The sequence below is a fragment of the Gobius niger genome, assembly GCF_951799975.1.
Source record: "Gobius niger genome assembly, chromosome: 6".
NCBI classification, from domain to species: Eukaryota; Metazoa; Chordata; class Actinopteri; order Gobiiformes; family Gobiidae; genus Gobius; species Gobius niger.
Window position 1 is genome coordinate 27,058,537 of NC_136857.1, and position 23,319 is coordinate 27,081,855.

The 23,319-nt window shown below is 41.5% G+C and overlaps 2 long non-coding RNA genes across 3 annotated transcripts in view; both read left to right on the plus strand.

The window, feature by feature from the left end:
- Nucleotides 1-23,319, plus strand: part of LOC306964185 — a 186,932-nt gene that overhangs the window by 128,015 nt on the left and 35,598 nt on the right. The window lies entirely within an intron of this gene.
- LOC306964188 lies at nucleotides 15,041-19,541 on the plus strand. Its single transcript, XR_013792959.1, has 4 exons — nucleotides 15,041-15,080; nucleotides 16,165-16,215; nucleotides 16,334-16,417; nucleotides 19,489-19,541. It is a non-coding gene; the product is annotated as an uncharacterized lncRNA (long non-coding RNA).

Here is a 23,319-nt window from a genome sequence, read left to right on the forward strand (position 1 = left end):
AATGCCAATTCACAGTCTTTATGTACTTTCCATTTCTTTTATGTACCATTTTTTGTCAAACTCATGGCCCATGTTCCTTATTTTGTGAGTTATCTTCTTATTCAGTTTTACTTGTATAATATTAATCCATTTTTTAACATCCAGTGGATTCCTTTTTTTCCACTCCTTAGTTAGGATCTTTAGAGCTGTGATTCTAAGAATTTGAAAGTAGTTCATCTTATCTAAAGTCCAGTTTACGTGTGAGATAAAACGACCAAAACACGAAACCAATAATAATAAATGAACAAAGATAAGTGATATATGATCCTGGGCCAGTCTGTATATAAGAGAGAGCCTGTATCTCTGGAGCTCATGGTCGTGGTCACAATGGAGAGCGTGAGTGTGTTGTTGTTGCTGCTGCTCTGCTCTCTGTCAGGAGCTGAACTTCAGGACAATGAGATCCTTGAACAAAGAAAAGTCAGTCCTGAGAGTGTGAATGTGCCGGAGCCTCAGCCCTGTCCCTCAGACCTCCACGCTGTGCTCCGTGACATGAGCGTTAAACTGGCATTGCTCCAAGTCGGGATGGTGCAGGTGCAGACGCTCAACCAAGGTGAGAACATTCTTTGACAAAATTGAATATTTTTAGCTTTTATTTTGTTGGTTCATGTATTATAGTGTTGCTTTATACCCTTTTAGATTATTTTATACATACAACATCTGTATGTATTTTCAGTCACTTTAAAGGAATAGGCCACCGTTTTTACATACTGAGATATGTTCTTACCTAACCTTAGACGTGTTAATATATACCCATCTGGTCTTTGTCCGTGCGCTCTGTCACGCAAACGGAGCACATACGCAGCCTCTCCCACATGTCATATAGCTCCAAAAAAGCTCACGATAGAAGCTACCAAGCTCTTCCACGTGTTCCCTATTTAAATAAAGTTACGTGAAGTGTTTTCATGCGAAGTATATTTACACAGAAATGTAACGTGTCGATTTTATAAGCAGATAAAAAGGGGTACTATATTGTGAGGCGTAATGATACGAGGAGCACAGCGTCCGTGCAGTAACTCCTAAAGACTTCCCCCGCTCACTTCCGTCAATAGAAGCTGTGTGACTTGTACAGAGCCTTTTACAACAAGTAGAAAATATATTTTCGGAAAGTGCTTGCGCATTCCTACCTCATGGTAGAGGTCCTGAGTCCTGTGTCGTCGTCCGGGGTGAGTTGGAAATCTGTGAAACATTACTACACTATATACTTTCTGCTTGTTATCAAAGCCCGGCACAATGCACGTAAAAGGCATTGTTCACAAGTTATCTACGCTTCTTCGACTGTTCTCTGCCAGCTCTCTACAAGAAACGCAGCTTCTATTGACGGAAGTGAGCGGGGGAAGTCTTTAGGAGTTACTGCGCGGACGTTGTGCTCCTCGTATCATTACGCCTCACAATATAGTACCCCTTTTTATCTGCTTATAAAATCGACATGCTACATTTCTGTGTAAATATACTTCGCATGAAAACACTTCACGTAACTTTATTTAAATAGGGAACACGTGGAAGTGCTTGGTAGCTTCTATCGTGAGCTTTTTTGGAGCTATGTGACATGTGGGAGAGGCTGCGTATGTGCTCCGTTTGCGTGACAGAGCGCACGGACAAAGACCAGACGGGTATATATTAACTCAGCTAAGGTTAGGTAAGAACATATTTCAGTATGTAAAAACGGTGGCCTATTCCTTTAACTGACTCCACTGACCCTCTTTTGTTTCTGTCAGAACAAGCAGCCAAACTGAAGGAGCTGGAGAAGCGGACCAGTCAAACGGATGCACAGCAACAAGGTCAGGAAAATGTCTGATGCTTTTAAAATTATTTTGACATTGTGGGTCCAAACATTAAAATTTTCGGTCGCTGCCGTTGGGGGTTCGACTGTTTTATGACAGTTTCTTTCCGCTCTTCACCCCATTAAAGAACTTTATTGTCATAATACACTTTGACAACAATTGCGTATGTGGCAGCTGAGGGGTTAACAGACTATAAATTGTAATTATAATCTTAAAACAGTATAGATTTTCCAACAACGCCAACCCCGCCTTTCTGGGGAAATAGAGTATTACAGCTTAGAGGCTTGCAAGTAAGTATATTGAATCAGGCAACGGTTCCATTTAGTTTACAAACTTTATTTTGCATTAGTAGAAAACATTTGATTTAATTTCAGTTGTATTCAATGTATTTACAATTGTTTATTAAAAAAATACCATTTGTTTAAAAGGAGCCCAAATGATTAAAATAAAAAGGTTCAGGTATTTAAAACCCGCCGACACAACCCGAGGCATGGGCAGTGGACGCACAAAAGCGGTCTGGACTACAGTGCCAATCTCCAGGCAAACTGAAGACCGCAGCAGGACGTGTCTGTTAGATACCAGTGCGTAAAGCGCAACACAAAACAGAACAGAACCAAACAAAACAAAACAAAACAAAAAGAGAACAAAACAAAACAGAAACAGCGGAGGCAACGTGCCAGTGCCACTGCAGACCACCGAGGACACCGCTGAAGATGCGTGGGTGCGCACGGACCACGGCTGGTTGACGTGGAGAAGCAGAGTACCAGCGTGGCTTCACAAAGGCGTTACGCTGCGCGCACAGAAACGGTGCCAAGCAATAGAGCGCAGCGATGCGGAGCTCACGGCCAACAGCGGCACCGGAGCTGGAGGACAAGGCGGCCAACACAGAGAACCCGGAAGAGTGTGTCGGGCAAAGAGGAGCGAATGAGAATGGGAGCGCTTATGTAGTCCACCAAGGCAGCGCGACGGGGCGACAGGTAAGAGCGCACCCAAACACAGACCTCCAAAGCCCGTCTTACCACACATAGATCAAGGCCGTTTCTCAATCTGTGTACTAGCGCGAACCTGTGTGCTCGTGGACTCGTGAAACTTCTCAGCAAGTCCACTGTAAATCCCCGCCATCAAGATGGTTTGACTGGGTTTCTGAGCAGAAGTGTTGAAACAACTTTAGTCATGCATTTATTTTCTCACAACAATCAGCAATAGATTAATTTAAAGTCATATCATTATGATGTTACGGTTTGGAGGTGCGATGGTGGAGTGAGGACCCAATTGCAATCAGCCATCAAAATGCTGAAAATAAATTGAATGGACAAATCCAAGACAAAAGACGGATGAAAACAAACTCAAAACGCAAGCAGGCGTAGACGAACACAGACCGACATGGACTCCAACCAAGACAATGATCCGACAAAGACAAGGGAAAACACAGGGATCTAAATACACAAGGAACAGGGAACAGGTGAAACACATTAGGGCGGGGCAGGTGATCAACACAGGGGAAGCAAAGCAAAACCACAAGGACAGACAAAGTCAAAATAAAACACTAAGGACAAGAACACTAATCAAAATCAAGGGGGAACAGAACACAAATGGACAGAACCATGACATATGAACAGATTATTGAAAACAGTTAAAGGGACTATACGGTGTTTAAAAATGGTAAAAAATTATCTAATTTCCTCCCCCTAAATGTTCCAACAATGTCCTAAGGTGTAGAATAAGCCCAGACCTTTTCATCACAACTGCCTCTAAAATCCTGCACTGTCACTAAAAAAGGTGTCACTTCGAGTCCGAATTGCCTTCATACACGCACTTAATATAGAAGGTGCAGTTACACGTATGACATGAGGTGGCAGTAGTGAGTATAAAATGGTTGCATGCAACTTGCATCTAGCCCCTTTAAGGGGGAAAACAATTTCCTACCGGTTTGGTTTCAGCTTGCCACCTCTAGCAGAGGAATTCCTGGGGCAGGGCGTTAAAAAAAAACCTGACCTGAAAACAAGATCAGGAAAAAAAAAGTTCACGATAAAACAATCAGTCAGTAATCAGTTACTAGTAACATTCAGTGAATACATCAATACTGAAGCTACTTCCTAAGAAGAGCTTATTAAAATAAATGTATGCATCAAAACAGTTGTGCAACATAATCAAAACAATCAGAAGCTTCATTCTGGTAGCATATGAAAACATGCATATTTAATCTAAACACAAGGAGGTATCAGCAAACGGCCAATATAGGACACAGTAGTGAGTGTCTACTGAAAGTAGGTTCAGTGACACCGCTGTAATTGAGGGCCCAACAAAAATATAAACACTCAAAGACAGTGGTGTTCGGAGAAACGGCTACGCGAACACCTAAGTAGCGACTTTAATTCAAGTTACTTTTTTGGTAGCTGCTATCGGACATGTGGCGAAGTGGTACAATGCAAAACGGGTTCTGGTAACTCACCGTCAAATTTCTAGATGTTTCTCTTGGGATTTATGAAGCTAGACGGTTCTTTTGGTGGTTTGTTTCGTGCAGCAGTGCGTAGTCGGTCGCAGTGGGGCTGACTCGGAAGTGATGGCTGTCAGGCACTTTTATGATAGCGCCGCTTGTGTGGCTTATAGCTAAAATAGCATGATACAGATCCTTTAAGTGATGCACAATGTACAGTATGAGGAATTAATAAACAATTTTAGGTTATATTGCAGCTTTAGGTTTAACTGAATGAATTTTCTTGTTATGTACTGAATTTAAAAAAAACAGGCATAAGCAGCGCAACAAAGTTTGAAACAAATGCCACATTACATTTCTTAAGGTGAAATCTCCTACTGGACCAACCAACCAAAAATCCAAGCAGGGAAATAACTTAATTATGCTACTGGCAGCATGGTAGTACAGCAGCTAGCACTTATGCTTCACATTGAGAAGGTCGGGGTTCAACTCCCACCTGGACGGGGCTTTTCTGTGTGGAGTGCATGTGCATGTTCTCCCCGTGTCTGTGTAGGTTTCCTCCAGGTACCACTAAAAACATGTGCAATAGGCCAGGATGAATGATGTGTATGAATGGATGGTGGTGGCCAGAGGGACTGTTGGGGCAGACGTATGCAGTCGCGACAGTGCTTAAGTCAGTCTCCCCCAGGGGAAACTGAAGCTACAAACGTAACTTACCACCACCGAGTATGGAGTGAATGTACAATTGTCTCATGAAAACGCTTTGTGACTATGTTTGTGAAAGGCGCTTTATAAATAAAGGAAGGGATAAACGAGGAGAAGATAGTGAAAGACTTGTGTAGTGGAGGGAGCTGCGGCGAAGGAAGCTTGAAAGAGGTGTAGTAGAGGGGCTGACCAGTGCAGGACACCACGCTCTGAAACAGATCAGGGGAGCCTAGTTTCCTCTGGGTGCTACAGTTTCCTCTACTTCTAAAAACATGCTGGTCAGGTTGGCCCTCAGTCACGGTGGCTTAGGACTAACGCCTGTGCACAATTTTGTTGTACAGTTGTACAATGACAAATAAGCACTACTTGCATTAATATTGATATTAATTTGTATTAAAAAGTGTTAATCTGTAATTAGCATTTGTAACAAAACACAAAATGCTTCTTCTGTTGCGAGTGCCACACATATTCTTCCTCATGCAGCCCCCGCGAGTGGAGTGGCTCACTAGAAATCCCTCACCTGGCCAACCCTAGAAACGCCCCTGTTTTTCTCAATGTTGTACCTTATTCATTTATCCAATGCTAAATTGTGTTGGTGATAAGGTGTACATTAAACTGAAGAGGGCATCACAGGATAACTGTCGAGTGTTTTATGTGCAGGTTTCAGATGTTTAAATAGCTGCTTTATTTCCAGTGGCACAAGTGGCTTTCTCAGCCTCTTTGTTGGCATCTGGCTCCGGAACCATTGGACCATTCAACACGGACACCAACCTGGTCTTCAGATACGTGTTCTCAAACATTGGAAATGCCTACAACCCACACACAGGTGAATGAACTCACAGGCGCTACAGTGAATCTCATTTCCACACGTGCAGCAAGTCTCAAACCTCGAAGTGTGAACAGCCGGAATTTAGGACATGTTGTCAATGAGCCAGAACTCTGTGGAGATATTTGCGTGAGGGTAATCACAGTCTTAAAGCATCTAAATATATCATTTCAGGCCATGCGTTAATGCCATGCCATCTCTCTTGTACAGTCATGATTCCTTAAACATTCTAAGCACAAAACATTCACCAATGCTAACACAGCTAGTGCTAACATCCACAGCAGCATAAATACACTCACAGAGGAAGGTCTGCACCGCGGAAACATCACAGCATGGAACAGCATGACCCAATATGATAAATGAAGATGCTTTTAGCCTGTGATTCCCCTGTCACGCAAATATTTCTACTATTCTGGCTCATAGGAAATGAGAAATTGTGTTGCCGCTTTTATTTCATTAATACAACCTTACATACTACAGGGTTTTTCACTGCCCCGGTGAGAGGAGCCTACCACTTTGAGTACTACATTGGTGCAGGAGGTGGTTCGCACGCTTCAGCAGTTGGGCTGCAGAAGAACGGAGAGCACATTGTTAGTGCGTGGGAACATCAGACAAGTGGACAGAGTAAATCAGCCAATGGAGTCACTCTAGTCATGGAGGCTGGGGATGTTGTGGGTCTGTGTCTGGGGAGTGGATTAATCATGTTTGATAATCACCATCATCACAGCACGTTCAGTGGCCACATGCTGTTTCCCATGTGAGACACCAACGTTTTCCATGTTTCATTCCACCATTGTCCTGTAATCTGTAATTTAGATCAAATCACTGTCCAAGATGAACTTAAAGGGCATATAACAGGTTTTTTGTAACGATGACTTAGACGGAAAACATCTGTTGTAAGTAATGATACTTTTATTTCAGCAAAGCAGCGGTAACCCAGTTTAAAAATGTCAATTTTTCACATGATCTTAAGAATAATTGTGTTAACTTTGTTTTAGCGATAATTTTGTGTCACATGCACTATGAGGGCCATAGACACATCGGCTGCTACTGTTGGAATTTATATGATTTTAGTTCAAGCAAAAAACATTTCTCCACAACACTTTTCACCTTTAGCTGCACTATATTTATTGAGGAAGCCCAGAACATAGAAAAACAACTTCTTATCTCTTTCAGACTGATGACTCCAGGGAATAAAGAATTAAAGTTCAAACTCGAGATAAACAAGTTATAAATTCATAGTTATTAACAAGGAGTGTCCTTTTGCAGCTCGTAATGAAAACTTATTTATTTCAGCAAAAACAAATGTGGTAATCAAGGCTGTACATGACGTGACTTTATGTGGGATAAATGTTATTAAAGAGGGGGTATTATGCTTTTTTCAGCCACATAGCACCAGTCTATAGCACACTACAATGATGACGAAACCTTCTGTTGGTCTGTCAATGCAGTAAATTAGAAGAACTGCCTTGTATAAAATTGCTCTTTCAAAATGGCGTTAGCAAATGACTTGAAATAGGCCTCTGTCTCTTTAAGAACCTCTGACCCTTTCCGACACGCCCCCTCCACACGCTGTCTGTGGCATCACAACAACACTGCGCTCGTCTCAACAGTATTGAAACTACGATCGGTGCATTTTAATTTTTATTGTTTGAAAGGAGCTACTGTTTATCACTTTGTGAACAATGGCCACACAGGATATGATTTGGAAACGAACCTTCCACACCGGACGCTTGGAAGGGGCTCTTGCCTGAAAAATAACTGCTGTTTGGAGGCTTCTCTTTGCATCTGCCATGCCCTATGGATCTCTAACTATACCCCCATGGACGACACCAGGATCTGCAGGAGCCCATACGATTCAAAGACGGACATTATCTGTGCAGGTGGACAATGGTTTTTCGAGGTTACCCGTTAGCTTGTTATAATCGACTACAGCTCATTGTTGATGAAAAGTCTGTAATAAACCACAAATGTGTAAAGCCAGGCTCATTGTGTGATCATCGTAAACGCTGCTTCGAGTAGTTGCCGGCTTTATTGACGTTATTTGTGCATAATATGCTGCCTGTTTTCAATGAATGTTGTGAAGGTGAAGGTTGTTAGCTTGTCGCGGCTAATAGTGCCTTAGCTCCGGGAGAAACCACTCGGCTACGACTCACTGTAGATGAAATGTGAGCAATAAACTACGAAATCAACAAGCCCGGCTCCGTGTGGGATCATCATAAAGGCTGCTTCAAGCAGTTGCCTGTTTTAGTGACGTTTTCAAGGCATAATATGCTGCTTGTATTCAGTGAATGTTCCCGTTAGCTTATCGCGGCTAGCTTGTTAGCTCCGGGAGAAAACCACTCGGCTACGACTCACTGTAGATGAAATGTGAGCAATAAACTACGAAATCAACAAGCCCGGCTCAGTGTGTGATCATCATAAAGGCTGCTTCAAGCAGCTGCCTGTTTTAGTGACGTTTTCAATGCATAATATGCTTGTTTTCAGTGAATTTTCCCGTTAGCTTGTCGCGGCTAGCTTGTTAGCTCCGGGAGAAAACCACTCGGCTATGACCCATTGTAGATGAAATGTGAGCAATAAACTTCCAAATCAACAAGCCTGGCTCCGTGTGTGATCATTGTTAAACGGTTCTTTATGTGTGTGGTGGTTTTATTGACTTCATTTGTGCATATTTCTCGTTTTCACGTGATGACTCGAGGTTTAGCTTAGCATTAGCTTTCTCCGGAGGCTCTGTGCATCATCAAGGCTCAGCGCAGAACCAGACACTGAAATAAGTGTTCTTGTCACCGGTTTTAATCCTGGGTGTTTCGGTAACAGAAACACTGATGTGTGTCTTTGTAAAAGTCTGCTGTGGCTCCGGTTCACAACACATGAAGCTAATCCTCCATGATGACTCTGTTTACATCTTAGGGCTAGACACTGCGGGGAGGGGGTTCTGCTGAGGAGCAGTGGTTGGTTACTCGGCTGGTGACGAAAGGTCGGAGGCGTATCCTGGAGGTCGAGGGCGTTTCCTGAAGGAATCAGGCGTTTTATCCCTAAAATGGCCGCCATCAGAGTTTCTACAGATTACTCGAAAATACGTGAATGTGCTAAGGCAACACTTCAGGCATAGTTTTAATGAGGGAATGACTTAATAACATGATGTAAAGCTTGAAAAAGTCGATTTTGCATAATAGGCCCCCTTTAATCATTGTGTTTCAATAAATATAAAGGAGATTGATCATATCACTAAACACTGTAAGATCACTAAAATTTCAATTTCTAATAAAATCATCCCATTCTATCATTTAAAGTGAAGATATCTTATTCACTTTCTTTGAAAAGGAGAGAAGCTTTTTGTCCTAGGCCCCTGAGACTTTGTTTGACAATTTGATTTACTGGAACAGTAATGGAAAGTAGTTTGACCTTCTGTCACGATTAGTCACCGAGTTTGGTACACTACATAAACCTGAATCTCTTTCTTCTATAATTCTATAATATTAAGCTGTTTCTGAGATGCCATTATTTGATCATCATCCAACCTTCCTTCATTGAAGATTAAAAGATTAAGGCATGTCCTTGTGAATCACCGTTATACATGGCAGCCTTTACCAATCATAATCACGTCAGCCAATCATCTCAGCTGCTCATGCTGCTTCAGCCACTCATCGCCAGGATCCCTTCTTAAGCTCCCCGGTCAATCACTCCAACATTTCCTAGTTGTGCTGTGACCCTCCTCCGCCCCGCCTTTGCCTGGCCTCTCCTTGGCTCTACTCACCGTCGTCGACTGGCCGCCCGGGTCTCGTCCTACCACCACCAGTATCCGGGGAAGATTCTGGCTATCATCAATCAACACCATGTATTGTATATCTGCAGCCAAAATCATTTTTCAGGTTCAATAAAACTGTCCTAACGCATTCTGTCTTTGAGTCTTTTCAGGTTGAATTGTCAATTCAGAGAAACTGAAATGGTTCTATTCTCAAAGCCTTGGGGCAATTTGAAAGAAATTGTACATGATGGTGGAGGGCTGGAGTGGGCCGCTGTTTGTTAATGCATCAAGTTGTCATTGTGCGCGCGCCCGGCTGTGCCTGAACTTTATTTATACTAATTTGTAGGGGTGTAACAATGCACCGATATGAACCGTACGAAAGTGACGGTGCAGGTTTGAGTCTATATTTCTTAATATTTAAGCGAGGTGGTGCCAGTCATGTGTGTATGCGCACACCTCAACACAGAGTACATGCGTGTCATCATCACTTACCGCTAAACTGAAGGCTGTAGACGCTCCACACCTGTAGAGTTACATCCTCCAAAAACAAATCTGCGTGGCTTTGTAAAGGTTTCGCGGAGTCCTGCAGACGACCAGGCTGCACGAGGGAAGATCCAGTGCCCCAGACAGATGCGTAAGATCCAATCTTGGTCATAATCCGCCTCAAAAGCTTTGTTTCCAATGGAGTCCAAGTGTAATAGTGTCCAGGATCAGCACAAACACGAGCCTCACATCAAATGCGCTGCCTGTGAGTGTTTTAGCTGCCGTGTCTGGAAAGCGAAACTGAAACTTATCACTTAACGAGCGCATGGCCTGCACTGCACAGCATTTGTTTTTGTTTTTTTGTTTTTTTTTACTGTAGCGCACTAGTTTTGTTTGATCCTGTTAACTCCCACCTAAACGGATCCCATTTTCTCCTACCCTAATCAAAAAGCTTCTTGGGGAAAAAGCACTCAAAAAGTGACAAAAAATCCACAAAAATGTGACAAAAACCCAACCAAAAAGTGACAAAAATTTGGCCAACAAGTGACAAAAACTCACCAAAAATGTGACAAATACTCACCAAAAACGTGACAAAAACTCAACAAAAAAGTAACAAAAACTCAACCAACTAATGACAAAAACTCAACAAAAAAGTGACAAAAACTCAACAAAAATTTGACAAAAACTCAACAAAAATGTGACAAATACTCAACAAAATGTGACAAAAACTCAACAAAAAAGTGACAAAAACTCAACCAACAAATGACAAAAACTCAACAAAAAAGTGACAAAAACTCAACAAAAATGTGACAAAAACTCAACAAAAATGTGACAAATACTCAACAAAAATGTGACAAAAACTCAACAAAAAAGTGACAAAAACTCAACCAACAAATGACAAAAACTCAACAAAAAAAGTGACAAAAACTCAACCAACAAATGACAAAAACTCAACAAAAAAAGTGACAAAAACTCAACCAACAAATGACAAAAACTCAACAAAAAAGTGACAAAAACTCAACAAAAATGTGACAAAAACTCAAGAAAAAATGTGACAAAAACTCAATAAAAAAGTGACAAAAACTCAACCAACAAATGACAAAAACTCAACAAAAAAAGTGACAAAAACTCAACCAACAAATGACAAAAACTCAACAAAAAAGTGACAAAAACTCAACAAAAATGTGACAAATACTCAACAAAAATGTGACAAAAACTCAACAAAAAAGTGACAAAAACTCAACCAACAAATGACAAAAACTCAACAAAAAAGTGACAAAAACTCAACAAAAATGTAACAAAAAAAACAAAACAAAAACATTAAAAAAGGTGACACGACACAGCAACAACGCAAGGAAAAAGATCAGTTTTGTGGGTCTTAGCTTTCAAATGAGGTGTTACACCGGCCTATAGCGAAATGCGTTCGGTTTAGTCGGGTGATAAGAGGTTAATAAATATCTAAATACCTAATCAAAGAGTAACTTTACCGGAATACAGTTACTCAAAATTTGTATCGTAAATAGGCTACGTAACGGCAGAACATGTATTTTGTTACTATTGGTACTATTTACAACGTCTCAGAGCCACTGTGCTGTGTTTACTTCCTGGTGAATGAAGAGAGAATCAGCGGCGGTCATCATAATAAGCCTTGTGTTTCCCTTTTGCAGTGTTTCCCTGCAACTACTGCAGACCTCTGCAACTTCTCTCCAGTCAATATGACAGTTTCTGATCAATTTTATTTTTTCAATATGTGCATTTGAGTGATGGATCCCTCCCCGCCCGCCTCACGCTCATCTCGGATCTGACTTTGCAGTGAGCGGCCTGCGGTCCTCCCACTCTCTACCCACATCTCATTTCTCTGCTAAACTGAACTCTAATTTGCTGATAGACTTTTTATGTATTTAGTATAGAGTGCTCTATGTGCAGGTTTCAAATTTAAATATCTGCTTTATTTCCAGTGGCACAAGTGGCTTTCTCAGCCTCTTTGTTGGCATCTGGCTCCGGAACCCTTGGACCATTCAACACGGACACCAACTTGGTCTTCAGATACATTGGAAATGCCTACAACGCACACACAGGTGAATGAACTCACAGGTCTTACAGTGAATTGTGTTGTGCTGCTTTTTAATTCACTAACATAACCTTACATACTACAGGGTTTTTCACTGCCCCGGTGAGAGGAGCCTACCACTTTGAGTACTATATTGGTGCAGGAGGTGGTTCGCACGCTTCAGCAGTTGGGCTGCAGAAGAACGGAGAGCACATTGTTAGTGCGTGGGAACATCAGACCAGTGGACAAAGCAAATCAGCCAATGGAGTCACTCTAGTCATGGAGGCTGGGGATGTTGTGGGTCTGTGTCTGGGGAGTGGATTAATCATCTTTGATAATCCCCATCATCACAGCACGTTCAGTGGCCACATGCTGTTTCCCATGTGAGACACCGGGCTACGGCTGGGTGATAAATCAAAATAATTCGATTAATTTGTGCTTTTGAAAACATGCGATATGACGATTTTCAGACCCCTACATAGCCATTCACTCATACTACATTCATACGTGTTTAAATTTGTCACCGGGCTCCAAAAACGGACCACAATTTAAATATTTTCGTCCAGTGAGCAGTTTTGTTCGGACAGTTCCAAAAAGCGTGAGCTAGTGAAGCCTGTTCCTGACCGCTTTGGAAAAGTGTAGCCTGTGCAGAACTTTGAATTGGAGCCGTCCTTGATGAGCACAGACTGAAGATGAGTGGACGTCGTCTTGAGCTTTAGTCCATTGAGATGCAGTGATGTTTATTCCAATGTCCTGTTGCCAAGCTTCTTTTAGGTGATCAAGTGAAGGCATGTATTCTATGTTTGAAAGTTCTTTACATATTTTAGAAATTGACCCTTTTTTAAACTGATCTTTTAGAAGTATAGTATTCATATCTGAGCTGGGAGGCTGGAGAGGAAAAGATGGGAACATTGATTTAACAAAACTACAGATTTGTAAATATTTGAAAAAATCTGCATTGGCTATTTGATATTTCTGACACAACTGATCAAAAGACGCAAACACTTTTTCAATAAATAAATCCTGTATCGAATGTAATCCTTTCACTTCACACTGAGAACAAGCAACTTTACAAAGTGCTGGGTTGAACTCATGGTTAAGTGTAATCAGGGTCAATACGGAAATATCTTGCCATTTAAAAAGTAGTTTATTTCCATGAAAATCAATTAAAATCGTAATTGTCCATACAGATTTAATTTTTTGGTTAAATTGCCCAGCTCTACACTGGGCAATGTTTTCCATGTTTCATTCCATCCATCCATCCATCCATCCATTTTCTTCCGCTTTATCAGAGATGTCCAGACTTCCTGATCCACGCACACCTCCTCTGGGCAGCCCCCGAGGCGACACCAGGCCATCTCAGAGACATACAGTAGTCCCAACAGCACGTCCTGGGCCTTCCACGCGGTGCTTGTATCTGCGATCTTGTCCTTTCGGTCATTACCCAAATCTGATGAGGTGAGGGTGGTAGTGTAGCTCGATCGGTGATGGTAGTGTAGCTCGATCGGTGAATCAAGAGCTCTTTTTACAGATATTGTGGCTATAAACTAGGCTTTTGCCAGAGTTAACATTTGTTTTAATATGGCATGTTATTTGCATAGAGATAATCAAAAACAAATGCATAGGCTATCGAAAAATAAAATAAAGTAACTACTATTATATGCAGTTATATGTGTTTCACGCTTGACATCGTCGTGTTTGGCCCGTGACCCACAGGAACTTTTCATTTTGGCCCTCGGACACAAAAGGTTTGGGAACCCCTGCTATAGACTAGCGCGTTGTCAAACATGTGGTTTGATTGAACCGTAGCTTTAAGAGACATTGGTTGGTGTGATAGGGCAAGGGGTTCTCGTTCTCGTGGGTTTTCAGCTCCACTTTGCTGCCGCACCAGGACATCACAGAACTGGTTTTACTATTACTTTCAGGGGGTATGTGACGGCCAATTGTCATTGCACCTTGTCACTGCTGGTGCAGTGACTATATTCTCTTGGTTGTTTCTGTCAAATCTGTTGCAAGCTACTCCTCTGACTATGAGCTACAATATTTCAGCGGTGAGAGAATAACACATCTATTTTGTACTCAAAGCCACGTTAGCTATAGCCCGGGAGGGCATCCTTTTTGTCATCATCGCTTTGTTAATTACTGTCTTTTTTGGTTGTTCTGAATGGTGAAGACAGGAACAGTTCAACATGGATACTCGTGTGTTTGTAAACTCAAATATACTGCAAGAGTTCAGCTTGCTGGCAAGTTTAACATCGACTACTAGTGTTGGAATTTAAATTTAAAAAAAAATTATAATAATTCCTCCACTTCTTACCTTTAGCTGCACTAGTTTTATTGAGGAAGCCCAGAGCAAAGAAAAACAACTTCTTATCTCTTTCAGACTGATGGTTCCAGGTAATTAAAATAGTGGAGATAAACAAGTTATAAATGTGTACATATGAACAGGGGTGTAATTGTGCAAGTCACAATAAACACTTACTGTTTCTCTCTGCAAAAACAAATGTGGTAATGGAGGCTGCTGTATGTTACGTGTCTTTATGTGGGATAAATGATCATCAATGATCATCGCCAAGAAAAGCTTTTTTGTGACTTAGTTTACAATTTGATTTACTGGAACAATCATGGCATCTCAAAGTAGTTCATCTTATCTAAAGTCCAGTGTACGTGTGAGATAAAACTGGCCAAAGCCCCAAACCAATAACAGTAAATGAGTAAAGATAAGTGATATAGGGTATGAATGATCCAGTCTGTATATAAGAGAGAGCCTGTATTTCTGAGGCTCATAGTCGTGGTCACAATGGAGAGAGTAAGTGTGATGTATCTGTTGCTGCTGCTGTGCTCTCTATCGGGAGCTGAACTTCAGGACAATGAGGTCATTGAACAAGACAAACCTGAGAGTGTGAATGTGCCGGAGCAGCCTCATTCAGACCACGCTGTGCTCCAAGAGATGAATGTTGAACTGGCCGAGAACAGACTGATGATCCAGCAGCTGCAGACGCTCAACCAAGGTGAGATTGAAAGATATTCAGTCTTTATTAGAATACCTAAGCATTAGGATATTCATATTTTATACATCGTAAACGATCTACATTTAATGGAGAAGACCTAGAACAGTAAGTATACAATCATATCTTGAAGTAACCAGACCATTTGAATGAGATTAGGTTTATTTAAAGTTTGGTATGGCAGGCAAGGACAATTGTTTGACCTGAAAAGTGTCAATCACAAAATCAGACATAAAAACAACAATAGAAAAAACGTCATGATCTTTAAAACAATCTAAAAGCCTGTGTAGATAAAAGACATGTCATGTTTATTTGTGTTGCCCTTCTTGGTCCGTGGCATTTGCGCTTGAACCCAGCGCAAACGCCACGGGTATGTACCCAGGCTCAGACTCAAGGGGCCTGAGCCTGTGACTCAGATAAGTCAAGTTATACTTTGGTAATCCCCTTAATTCTCTCCATTTGACCCATCCTTCGATGCTGCTCGGGCGACCAGTATGAGCAGTGAGCAGTCAGCGTGGGCCAGCGCTCGGGGACCCATCTCCAGATGTGGAGCCAGGCTGATGATCAGAAACACTTGGCCGGAGGATTCAACTATTGTACATGTTTTCAGTGTTAGAGGAAACCAGAGTACCCTGAGGAAACCTATGCAGAGAGAACATGCAAACCGCCCAAATATACCTTTACCTTAACTTTATAGGTTTATTCAATTCTTAAAATCAACAAAAATGTGGAAAAATACTGTAGATTTACAGACTCCCAATAATTTCCAATAAATATCATTATCTGAGTCACAGCCTTCTCCCAGAGGTATTGGTTGGGCCCGATGCCATACCACTTGAGAACCATATGAAGGGTGTGCATCGTGGCCTCGTCCCGTCTCTCACTCAGGGTTGGGAGGGATGAGGATGGGATGCCACTGATCCTGCAACACCTTTTTCACACACGTTCCGAAGCCGACCTTCCCAAAAGTGAGATGGTCCTCACCAAGTCACTTTACTTGCGCTGCAGGGAGGGACATACTCTACAACCACATTGTTATATTAATATGTTTCTCTTTCATGTTCTATGTTCACCCTTTCTCGGTCAGAACAAGCTGCTAAAATGAGAGAATTGGATCCAATGAAGGAACAACTGAGAGGTGTGTGCATACGCAAATCTTCAAACTTTTTCAAGGACTGTACAAAAGTATACGTTGTCATATTTGTGAGTGTGATGTTGTCAATGCTAATTTTAGATTATTTCCCTCTTGACCTTAGCCCAAGCTGCTGAACTACACAGTCTGAAGGCACGGACCAGTGTGACTGAAACCCACATGGATTCTCTGAGGAGAGACAGAGCAGGTGAGACTTTAAAAAAACAAAAAAAACAATTGTGTTTTTGCTTCTGATGATGATGTGATCATTTCATTTGGAAGGCAGGGGCCAAATCAACTCTGAATGAGACATACATATATATTTTTTTTAAATAAATCTCCAAACAGACTGTTCCAAACAGACACATTGTATAACTCATCAGCAACTGGCAGTAATTGGATTCACAAACCCACTGTATTATTTTATGGCAGAAAGGCCTTTCCACTGACCAACATCATGCACATATATTTTAATAATGGCACCAATCATAATAGACCATTATGAGAACATAATTGAACCTTAGTCCATACATGCTGAAAGAAAAGGCATTAAGCTTTGAGATGAGATCGTTCTTGTTTCATGTGGATGCGCATAATGACAGAAAAATTAGCCAAAAGCAAACAACAGAAAAAGTTACCATAGAAAGCACCATGGAGTTTTCAGCAGCCCACCGCCTTAGTTATAAACTATATTGTCATGTGGACACCCCCTTTTTATATTTTTGGTCAAATGCCCTTTTGAGAATGTGTCCTGTCCATCTGACCAACGGCCAATGTAGGTTAACTTTAGCCAAACCAGGTGCTGATAGGAGCACAGCTGAAGGAATGGGAACAGTTGTTTTTAATCCCTGCATACCTACGTCTGTATTATGTAGCATTTATGGGTAAATACTAGTTCGATTGAAATTGGGCTGGACCAGAAGATTTAGATGCGCTCAGGGAGGTGTAGGTGCAGAAAACAAAACACACAAGTCGTTATTGCGTTTACGTGGCTTTGCCTTATTATTAAGTGGAAATAGTATATACAAGATTATTTACAATATTTACAATCCTGCAGGTAGACATGGACAAGACATTGTATAGAAATGCACTTTGTTTTTTTTCCTTGCTGAGTTAGCATTTGGTGTTCCAACAACAAACAACAACAAAAATAGTTCAGTCTATAACCCAAAACAACAAAAACGTGTCGCTCCAACCTAACCGACACTTCCGTCCACAATAAGTTTGTGTTCTTAGTCCATCACTAAGGATGGATCAGTGTCCAGTGAGTTTATTCGGGAGATTGGTGAGTTTGTCCATACGCGTAAAACAGTTCATGTGGACGCGAAAGGCGGAAAAGAAAAGTTGGGAGAGGACCGACCACAACGGCTCCTACCAGACCGCAGAAGGATGGGATTATTGTTTCTTCGGGCTCTAGGCTCAGCTCGCCATCATGAGTGGACCCGACAGGGCAACTGGCCTGTTCAGATAAACAGGACCAAATCAATAAACATCGTAAACATCGTAAACATCGCAAACGCTAGCTAGACTTTCTTTCCTTCCTGTGTACACACACACACACAAACAACTATAATTGCATTACAATAAAACATCTCAAAAACACCCTCGGCTATAAAGTGTTACGCACACACAAACATTCATGGTATCAAAACATCTAAAATACCAGCATGACAATTCCAAACAAGGCAATGCGCTACATCAAAACAATAACACATTGACGCATCAGACTCACCGATTTCCACTCAATAATCTGTCCCACAGCGAGAACCCCAGCGTCTGCAGTGGCGGTTAGCGAACTCTACAAGCGTAGAATGTACAACAGAGGTTTAGTTTAAATCAACGGAAAACCAACTACCAACTAACCTGTTGCGGCCGTCCTGTTGCCTCTCTCCCATTGGCGATGGACATCTCGCGAGGGAAAAAGGTGCGCGCGGGTGTGGTCACGTGTTGCATTCACGGCAGGCAACTAGAAATGTATTATTTAATCTATTCTGAAAAGGCACAATTTTATGTGGGTTACAATTACGACATCTATTATTGTGGCTCACTGAACAAATACGTTCGTTAAGTGGTGACGTCACAGCTCTATTTCCGCGTCCGCAGATGTGCGAGAAACTACAAAAAAACGTTTTAATACCACAATCAATATTTCTGAAACTCAACAGAGACTTGCTGAACATACTTCTTTATCAGTCCCATTAGCCAAAAATGCTGTACCTACTGCTATTAAAAAATGTTTACCAAAATCTGTACATCAGGGTTAGCGGAGAAAAATGCCAACGGCTCAGCAGCTACGCTAACCCCGGAAGTAGTGACTTTAGTAAATAATACTTTTTTAGCAAAAGGTGCGGCTTTTTTGGCTAATGAGTCTGAGAAATAAGTAGGTTCAGAAATATTGACTGTTGTTTTTAAGAGTTTTTTAAAATGTTTTTTTTTGCCGGTCTGCTAGTAGCCGGAAACAGAAGTCGTGACATCACACTTAACAAACGAATAGAAGAGTGCACTTACTTGCTTACTACAAATGATGCAAGATGATATAAATGTCTTTCAGCAAAAAACTCAAACTTATCAAAAGAAATGTTGTTGCGCAGTTCTTTGTGTGTACCTTGAGTGACAATAAAGTTACCTATCTCTACTATACCATGTTTAAAAAAAATCTAAATACAGTGTTGGACTTTTAGTTACATTATCTCTTAGCCTTCTAGTTGTGTATTACCCATCTCCAGCAATTCATCCGGTTCTTTTGGATCATACCGTTGATAAATAAAGACATTAAACAGATATAACAATCATTAATTATTATTGAGAATTGGTATCACACGTAAATACAAACAATAGTTACGCTTCACTAGCAGCAGGTCGTTCCACGTTGAGACAACACAGCGCTGCGGCCCCATGTGAGAGATCTCTGCCACTGCTTTGTCTCTTACACTTTTTATAAACTCCCTGACGCCTCCCATGCAAGGGGGGCATCTGTTTGTGTGAGTCTGCAGAGTTCATCTCAAATCGCCCAAGGTCGGTTCGAGCTGTTCTCCACATTGTGACAATGTATGTGCAGCGAGCGTGTTTAGGCGTGCGAGCGCTAACTTTCTCCTTTCTCATCTCTTTCTGTAACTTCTTAGTTACCATTTTCGTACTCCCTGTACTTTCTCTGTCATCACATTTACTTATGTTATTGTCTCCCTTGCATTCCAGTTAGTGCTATGGCAGATATAATTTCCAAACAACAGATTGCTACTTCTACTTCAGATATGTTTTTACTTTTTCTCTTATTTTCAGTGGGACAAGTGGCTTTCTCAGCCTCTTTGATGGAATACGGTGAGGGACCTATTTACAGTCAGACCACTCTGATTTTCAGACATGTGATCTCCAACATTGGAAACGCCTACAACCGACACACAGGTGAATTAAGTCACAAATATGATTCATGACATTATAACAATAGTATTGTACGATTTACGGCTCTCTACTGGGAGTAGAGCCAGTTCAAAAGAGCCGGTTGCTCATGAATGTCACATCACAACTGTGGATTATAATGAATGAATGAATGAAATGACTTGATTTGTTACAAGTGATATGTTTGACCAATACCAATGTCTCCTACAGGGGTTTTCACTGCCCCGGTGAGAGGAGCCTACCACTTTGAAATCTATATCCATGGATATTCAAGTTGGTCACGTCCTACAGCTGCTATTTTGATGAAGAACGGAGCGCTTGTAGTTTCTGTTTATGAACAACAGTCAAGTGGATCGGTCAACCCAGCCAACGGAGCCATTCTGCGGCTGGAGGCTGGGGATGTTGTGTTTGTGCGTCAGTGGGCCAACTCAAACCTCTTTGATAACACCAATCGCCACTGCACGTTCAGTGGTCACCTGCTGTTCCCCATGTGAGACTCTGTCTTTACATCGCTGTTTACAACCAAGTTGGATCGTTATTCATCGTCTTTATTATTTCTATTCTGTCTTTTCCGCTGTTATATTGCTGTTGTTGTTTATGTTCTCAAGCTTTCTGTACTTAGGTTTTAATACCAACATTCTTTCTTACTTTACTTCAGGTGGTCTTTATTATCAATCATTCAATGAAATAAACACGATTTTCCGGTTTCATTGTCTAATTTTCTCTAGACTTTCTGATCTGTTACATCTACAGTTGGATTTGATAACAATAATAACAATCACACAAAGCCATAGCCCTTAAAAGTAAACATAAAACATATAAAACAAAATGTAATTCTCTGACAATGAGATTTCAGATCCAGCCTCTTATATTTCACCACAAAACTTTCACTGTGCTGTGCATGTAGCTCAGTTTGTGTTCCCATTTGGTCCATCGCGTATATCCTGGTAAAAATCCTCCTGCAGCTGGTGGTGAACGCACGTAAAAATCAATGTTTCTAAGGAGACAAAGAAACAGGTGCATCGACCAGGACTGGGTCATTTAAAGTCTGACGAACGGATACAGACAGAGTGCAGATTAAATATATTCAGGCCAATATATTTCTAACATCACACCAACAAAGACTAAACTTTACTAACACAATATATCTGAAGTGTGTGCCTGTCAATAGCGTTGAACTAGACTTTATATTTCATGAATTATTTGTGATAGTTGGCAGCATTTTTTAAAGGTGACATATTATGTCTTATATATTTTTATAAGTTTTTAAACTGTTTATGGTGGCCTTCCTGTGTAGTTAGGACTTCAGTGTTTTTGGTCCAACAACCCATAGTCTGATGTCTCATTATTCCAAAAATGTCCCATTGAGCAGAGGTACCATTTGTCCGACATCTTTAACCCAGTTGAGTTGTGGATTAGAGAGCCATATACAACCATTGGCCCTAACCTTAAAGCTCCTATATCATGCAACATCGACTTTTTGGAGCTTTTAGCCATGTTGTTATGCTATTTCCTTATCAAAAATACCCCAGAGTGTTTTTTGGCTTCATACACGCAGTTCTCGACAATCCTCCTGAATCCTGCTCTCTGAGCAGCTGCGCCGCCCTCTGCTGGTGAACGACTGAGTTGCTCAGTTGTGTCGTCACAGCGGAACGGAAGTGCTCGGCATCTGCAATGTAATGTCTTAATTCTATGCTTACGGCCTGATTTTAATTTGTAAACCAGCTTTTTCATTATTTCTGTTGTAAGAAAGTTAAAGGGAAAAAATAAAAAAATAAAATAAAAAGGATGTGCCCGAGGTGCTTCCAGGTCAGCTGTGGCCAAAACAAACACATCCCCTGAGCGTCTGAACAGACGTCATGTTTGCGATAATGTTACGGAGAAAAAGAAGCGCGTTTGGCTACGAGGACTGAGTCTATTCAACCTTCCTAAAGAAGAGGCCACTCGTCAGAAATTGTTTTTTTCTCCGGGATTCAGCGACTATCACCAAAATAGTGTTTTTCTGTAACTGTCTCTTGATGGATGTTTGGGGAACCTTCACCAAAATCAAAGTGGATTAACTTTTAGAACCAACACGAGTCCCATAATATAAACAGCGATGGACCAGAGCGGTGAGTCAATCCAAACGCGTGTTAGCTTGTGTGTGTTAGCTTGTGTGTTAGCCATTTATGAAGCTGTGTTGCAGATGTCAACTCCGTATAACTGCATCGTGAAGTAACTTCACTTATTGTTGTTTATTTATATTACCGTAAAGTATGTGCGGAGAGAGGGGGCGGAGTTAACTGAATCGAAGCGTTTTGTCTTCCGGGTTTGAAAAATACCTCCAGAAAACACTTATATTTATCACAAAAATGAGTGCTCCATAATGGTAGAGGTACAATATATCATATACATGCCTATACTTAACTTTGGAATGGCTAAAATAGCATGATACAGATCCTTTAAGGTCAGTGAACTCTTTCCTGAACCTAATTTTATTTTTCAACTCAACCCTACTCAATGGGACATTTTCGGAATAATGAGACGCTGGACTAATGGGCCGACCCCTGTTTTTTGAGCAATTCACACATGGCCGGCCTTTGTATGTTTGGTGCTCTGGAAATGTCCATTTGCACCTGCATTTGCATCTATGTATCCCCACCCTGCCTACCCAGGAAGAGCATGGCACTGGGCTCCCGCCACTCACTCAAGAAAACAAACACGCTTAAAGGGACTATACGGAGTTTAAAAATTTGAAAATCATGTATTTTCCTCCCCCTACATGTTCCAGCCATGGTCCTAATGTGTAGAATGAGCCCAGACCTGTTCACAACAACTGCCTCTAAAATCCTGCACTGTCACTCAAAAAGTTGTTACTTCCATGCACGACCTTAAAATAGAACCTGCAGTTACAAGTAAGACCTGAGGTGGCGGTAGTGAGTATAAAATGACCAATCTGAATCTAGTCTGTTTAAAGCTGCTGGAGTACACAAGGCTAACTTGTTTCCGCTGCAGTTGTGCAAACGTTTGCCAGCTGACAGGAACAATAGCAGAATCTCTGAAGAATTCCATCTTATCAAACGTTGATAATAAGTCATATATTAAGGCTGCAGTCCGTCTACAATTGACAGACTGTTTCACTGGGGCTCACAGTCGTGGTCCCAATGGAGAGAGTGAGTGTGTTGTGTCTGTCGCTGCTGCTCTGCTCTCTGTCGGGAGCTGAACTTCAGGACAATGAGATCGAACAAATAGAAGCCAGCCCTGAGAGTGTGACTGTGCCTCCATCAGACATCCACACCATGCTCCGAGACATGAGCGCCAAACTGGAAGCACTTCAATCCCGGACAGAGCAGCTGGAGATGCTCAACCAAGGTGAGAATTCAAGTTATTCAGTTTTAAAGCGGCGGCATCATGTTTGTCTGCTACCGAATCACTCAACCTGGCCTATTGTACATGTCGTTGGTGATGGGAGAAACCTATGCAGGCAAAGGGAGAATGTGCTCCAAACTGAAAGACCCCCTACCGCCCGGGAATCAAACCCGGATATAGAGCCCAGTACCTGCAAGCTGTGAAGGAATTGTTTTTGTAAGATTACAATAGGTTACTAAAGGCTATCGAAAGGTTTGCACATTTGTTGTTTTATGATTTTTTTTTCAGTGGAACAAGTGGCCTTCTCTGTCTCTTTACTGGCGTCAGGCTCAGGACACACCGGCCCCATCAGTTGCCACACCACAC